We start from the raw sequence: 7,009 nt of genomic DNA, 5'->3' as shown, positions 1-7,009 counted from the left end.
TGTTATTTGTTTTTCTTTTGTTTAATGTTGAAACAGAGACTTGAGTTTTAAAGACTGCAGCGTTGCTATGGGAACCATGCAGGACCGTCCTGCAGTGGAAGACGGATCCACTTCAGGTTCCCCTCATGTGGGCTGCAGTCTGAGACACAAGTCCAGCAGCTCTGGGTCTAAACTGATCTGCAGGGTCTCTGGGGAACCGGATCCTCCAGCTCTGGAAACCAGTCCATTAATTTTCTCATCAGGATTCTTTCCTTCAACAGACGTCCTCACAAGTACAGTTAAGCTCTCTCACAGTCTGCTGGGTCTGGTGGTCTCCACAAGTCCACGTGTCCTCCATGGAGACACGTTTGACACGATATATATATACACATATATACATATATATACACATATATATGTATATACAAATATGTGTATATATATATGTATATATGTGTATATATATATATATGTGTATATATGTGTGTATATATATACACACATATATATGTATATATGTGTATGCATATATGTGTATATATGTATTTATGTATATATATATGTGTATATATATATATATGTATATATGTGTATATATATGTGTATATATATAAATATATGTGTATATATGTGTATATATATGTGTATACATATGTGTATATATGTGTATATATATGTGTATATATATATGTGTATATATATATGCGTATATATATATGTGTATATATATATGTGTATATATGTGTATATATGTGTGTATATCTATATGTGTATATACACAGAGACTAAAAGTCTGTCAACTGGCAACAAACCATCAGAGATGATTTATTACCTGAAAACAACAACAATAACAACACTTCTATTTCCGTTAGAAAGTGAAGATGAATTTTCTCAACGGCATCATACACACACACACACACACACACACACACACACACACACACACACACACACACACACACACACACAGTATCAGTATGATAATTGACTGGTCTGTAAGTGTCTCACACATAAATAAGACGAGGTCACAACCTTAGTCTCACATCACAGCCTTGTCCCACCGGACGCCTCCACACACACACACACACACACACACACACACACACACACACACACACACACACACACACACACACACACGCACACACACACACCTTGAATCTGAGTGTGTGTGTGTGTGATATTTTAATAGCAGTGTGTCTGCTGGTAATTACAGTCAGACTATGTCTGCAGCAGAGAGAGAATCTGAATGTGACTGCAGACAAACACACACACACACACACACACACACACACACACACACACACACACACACACACACACACACACACACACACACACACACACACACACACACACACACACACACACACTTTCTGTCTGAGTGTGTGTGTCTGGTAGATGCTGACACTGTAATTATGTGTAATCTGACACCAGTGTTTGATCTGCAGGTAAAAGACTGTGTGAGCCAGGAATCGAACCCCCGACCTGTTGTATTATAGAGATAAAATCACTGTTTGGTGTCACAGTGGAAATACAATATTTAGTTTGAAGGTAAAGTGAAGCCTCATGTTTTCTTGGAAAGTGTATGTGCATTTCAACACAGCTACATACTAATCAATAAATATTTATTAACAACAGAAAGTAAAACATTTTACAATATTAACCTTTTTGTCACCCTTTAAATAAGTTAGTCTGATGTCCTTAGAGGATACAAATGTCTGCATCAAAAGCTGCAATAGTATTATTTAGTATTATTATTTTCCACTTTCACTGAGGCCTATTTGCAGGCCTCAGCTAGAATAAAGATAAGAAATACCTAATTAAGTGTATAATTAAATTTAAAAAAAAAAAAAAAAAAAAATGTAATATATTTTTGAGATGAGAAAAATCATGGAACTATCAGAATACATGTTACAGGTTCACATAAGATAAGGATGGAACACAGCACAACTTGGAAAACTCAAAAGCTCGCCCTGGAAAAACAGCACTTTTAGGATATTGTTTTTTGGAAAGTATGGAAATCCAAGACTTTAAATATGCTGAGCTCTTAGAACAACTGATATAGGCTCTATATACACAGCTATACATAGATACAGTGAAACATTTATAAAATATAGAGCATATAAAATTCAAAAACTGATCAAATATTCCAATATTTGAATAAAAAAATATTTTTTAAATTCAAAAACACTCTATATCACTTCTATGTATCACTCCTGATGTTCAATGAATCCAAAGACAGAAGATTGGACCTTTTTTGAGTGTTTTAAGCTCTTTCTAAGCCCTTTTTAGTTGTTTAGTTTAAGGTCAAATACTGCTTCAGATTCAGCCATTCTCTCTGTTCAGGGCTGTATCTCAGCCCCCCCTTCTCCGATTTTCACCATTGAGACATCCTTCGAACCGTAGGAGCCAATAGAATTGCCTGGAATTAAAAGCTAGATGATTGATAGCACTATTAGCCAATAAAGCTCAAAAATGTCCCATCTCTGAAATCTAATTTGCTGAGCTTCCAACCCTCCCAAGAATCCGAGGAGTGTCGGAGAGACACGTATCGAACGGATTCACACGGAGCACCAGCAGCTGGACATACATGCAGTGGAAGTACGGAGATATTTCATTTTTTCGCTGAGATTCGACCAAAAGTAAGTACAATATTCGATGAAAGCTGTGTGACTTTTTGTGTTTGAAGCTGAATATCTCTGCGATGGTTTACCGGGGAGAGAAATGGAAACTATGTCCGTAATCTCCGTCAGGCGGACATGCTTTTTCATACTACATGTTTGTAGGTAGCACGTTACTAACGGAGTATAGCAGCTGTTTTCTCCGGTCTGTCCCAGTCATATCGAGTATGATTTATGATATTTTGTTATTTGTTTGCTTGGCTGATGGGAGATGTGTTTGTCTCATGTAGAAGTGACCTAGTCCATGTTGTTCCCAGGACGCTGAGGTTTCTGCAGAACTATAACATCATTATATTCGTTCTTCGTGGGTTCTCTGCCAGTTACTTTTAACACAAAACTCTCTAACTTTTGATGTACTCTGCGTCCAAATGGGGGACCCTCGGGTTTATAAGGTTTTAATCAACTTCCGTCCCAATCATACAGACAAAAAATGAATTAATCTTCAGAATTTTAACAGTTTAAATCACATTATGTTTACATTATGACACTGTTGTTTTCATAAAAAAGGAAAGAAAGATTTATTTTCATACATAATGAGTGTTAACATGTCAATAATTACATTGAAAACATTGATTCTGATGCATCAAATTAAACACTGCAGTTAATATAATACAGTAGTGATGCCCCTAGTGGACACAAGGAGAATAACGTGTATTATCTCTATGATACAGTAGTGATGCCTCTAGTGGACACTAAGAGAATAACGTGTATTATCTCTATGATACAGTAGTGATGCCTCTAGTGGACACTAAGATAATAACGTGTTATCTCTATGATACAGTAGTGGTGCCTCTAGTGGACACTAAGAGAATAACGTGTATTATCTCTATGATACAGTAGTGATGCCTCTAGTGGACACTAAGAGAATAACATGTGTTATCTCTATGATACAGTAGTGATGCCCCGAGTGGAGACTAAGAGAATAACATGTGTTATCTCTATGATACAGTAGTGATGCCTCTAGTGGACACTAAAAGAATAACATGTGTTATCTCTATGATACAGTAGTGATGCCTCTAGTGGACACTAAAAGAATAACATGTGTTATCTCTATGATACAGTAGTGATGCCTCTAGTGGACACTAAGAGAATAACATGTGTTATCTCTATGATACAGTAGTGATGCCTCTAGTGGACACTAAAAGAATAACATGTGTTATCTCTATGATACAGTAGCGATGCCTCTAGTGGACACTAAGAGAATAACATGTATTATTTCCTAGAGACAAACGAATGAATCAATCTGGGGGAAAATAATAAAAAGTACAATGTTGAAGTCAGAGATATAATAGAATGATATATATATATATATATATATATATATATATATATATATATATATATATATATATATATATATATATATATATACTGTATTATAGCTGTAAGCAGAAGAGGTTCAACTTGAAATATAAAGAAAGAAGAAGAAAAGAAGAGCTTGTCACAGTAGATGGACATTGTCTCTGTTCTCCAGTTGTCCATGTCAACTGGTTCTGCTGCTGTTGTTTGTTATCATTTTCTTAACTGGTTTTGTACAAAGTCAATGAAAAATAATTAAAAAATTTAAGGTAAAACTCTTTTAAAAGAACTTTCCTTGAATGTTTTGAATCAGCTCATTGAGTCTAACATGACGGATACCACTTCAATGAGATCACTGTAATAAACATCGTGTGTGTGTGTGTGTGTGTGTGTGTGTGTGTGTGTGTGTGTGTGTGTGTGTGTTAGCAGTGTGTGAGAGTGAGAGCTGTTGAGGGAAATAACTGCAGAGAAAGAGTCGTCCATCTCTGAATACTGATGATATTCAACTGTCTGCTCCAACTCCCCTGACACACACACACACACTCTCTCTCTCTCTCTCTCTCTCTCTCTCTCTCTCTCTCTCTCTCTCTCTCTCTCTCTCTCTCTCTCTCTCTCTCTCTCTCTCTCTCTCTCTCTCTCTCTCTCTCACACTCTCACACACACACTCACACACACACACACACACACACACACACACACACTCTCTCTCTCTCAAAGATGATTGGTATTCCTGTCAGGAAGGTACGATGGTGAAGACTGACAGTCATCCATTTACATCTCTGTCTGTCTGTCTGTCTGTTTGTCTGACTGATGAACACAGTCCTCTGTGAGAGACAGACAGACAGACACACAGACAGACGGACACACAGACAGACGGACACACAGACAGGTAAAGGAGTGTGAGGACGTTTTGATTGACAGTCTGTCGTTTAGTCAGCTGTCAGGATCTTTGGTGGAGACGAGGTGATGAGGGCCAGATAATGGAAACTGCTCCACACACACACACACACACACACACACACACACACACACACACACACACACACACACACACACACACACACACACACACACACACACACACACACACACACACATACTGTAACACAAAGACACATTTTATTATAAGTGTTTCATGTGAAGAACTGTGACAATGTCAAAGTGTGACAGCAGCTTAGAGAGAACCGCTCCTTTAAATGTCCTGCAGGGACTCATTAAGACAGACAGGAGGAGAGGAGGACAGACAGGAGGAGAGGACAGACAGGAGGAGAGACAGGAGGGGGAGAGGACAGACAGGAGGACAGACAAGAGGACAGACAGGAAGACAGACAGGAGGAGAGGACAGACAGGAGGACAGACAGGAGGAGAGACAGGACGACAAACAGGAGGACAGACAGGATGACAGACAGGAGGAGAGGAGGACAGACAGGACAACAGACAGGAGGACAAACAGGATGACAGACAGGAGGACAGACAGGAGAGTTCATTGTGTTGAAATCATTTCAATCTCAATGTGGACTCAGAACAGGGAACAGTGCTTCCCATCATGCACTGGGGTTCTCTGAGCTGTTTTAATGTCCGTTTCATATATACATACAGATTTATATTACTCACACACACACACACACACACACACACACACACACACACACACACACACACACACACACACACACACACACACACTAACAGAAACATACTAATTAACAGTTAAGGTGACACTTCCTCTCTCTGTTTATCTGTCCTGTATCTCAGAAGCTCGATCGCCCTCTAACTCAGTAATTATCTCCATGGCTGACATCATTACATTAGAGTGTGTGTGTGTGTGTGTGTACGTGTGTGTGTGTGTGCAAGTGTGCGTGTGTATGTGTGTGTGTGCATGTGTGATGATGAAGTCTTCTCTTAATTAGCCTCCTCTTCTTCTCCTCACACCTCCTGCAGAGCTCTTTGATTAAACCACTTTACATGTTAACACTGTGATCATCTGAGACACACACACACACACACACACACACACACACACACACACACACACACACACACACACACACTAGAAGAGTAAAAAGATAAAGGATGAAATAAAGAATCTGAAGCTCATAAACAAAATGTGTCTTCATATTTGTAATTAAATTAAATGTATTTAGAACAGTTTAGAGGTACTTTAACTTGAGTAAAGAGTATTTAATACTTCCACTGATCCACATGAATGTGGTTCTTTTCTGCAGATTTACAATATGATTATGAATATGAACCTTGATTGTTCCTCAGAAATGGATTTATATATACTGATACTAGTATACAGTAAGGTTTATATATACTGATACTAGTATACAGTAAGGTTTATTTATACTGATACTAGTATACAGTAAGGTTTATATATACTGATACTAGTATACAGTAAGGTTTATATATACTGATACTAGTATACAGTAAGGTTTATTTATACTGATACTAGTATACAGTAAGGTTTATATATACTGATACTAGTATACAGTAAGGTTGATATATACTGATATTAGTATACAGTAAGGTTTATTTATACTGATACTAGTATACAGTAAGGTTTATTTATACTGATACTAGTATACAGTAAGGTTTATATATACTGATACTAGTATACAGTAAGGTTTATTTATACTGATACTAGTATACAGTAAGGTTTATATATACCGTATTTTTCGGACTATAAGGCGCACTTAAAATCCTTAAATTTTCTCAAAAATTGACAGTGCGCCTTATAATCCAGCGCGCCTTATGTATGGTCACTTGTTGTGCTTATTGATCGATTTTATGTGGTACAATGCGCTCAAAAATCTGCCGAAATGTGTAAGTACGACTTTGGTAAGCAACGAAGCCGCTCCGCTCAATGGATATTCGGAGCATTACGGTACGCTGTGTCACTACCTGATCGGCCCCGTAACAGGAATGTAATGTCTAAACTAAAAGTCAAAATCGATCAATAAGCACAACAAGTAACCATCGGTCGCAACCGTCGTCCGAGCTTTCACGAAAGCTGGAATCATCACTGAACAGCCGATAACGGTAAC

Source organism: Cebidichthys violaceus, unplaced genomic scaffold (assembly GCF_023349555.1).
Source record: "Cebidichthys violaceus isolate CVI_PGR_0920_01 unplaced genomic scaffold, fCebVio1.0.p SCAF_45, whole genome shotgun sequence".
NCBI lineage: Eukaryota > Metazoa > Chordata > Actinopteri > Perciformes > Stichaeidae > Cebidichthys > Cebidichthys violaceus.
Note: the sequence above shows the minus strand (reverse complement) of the source record.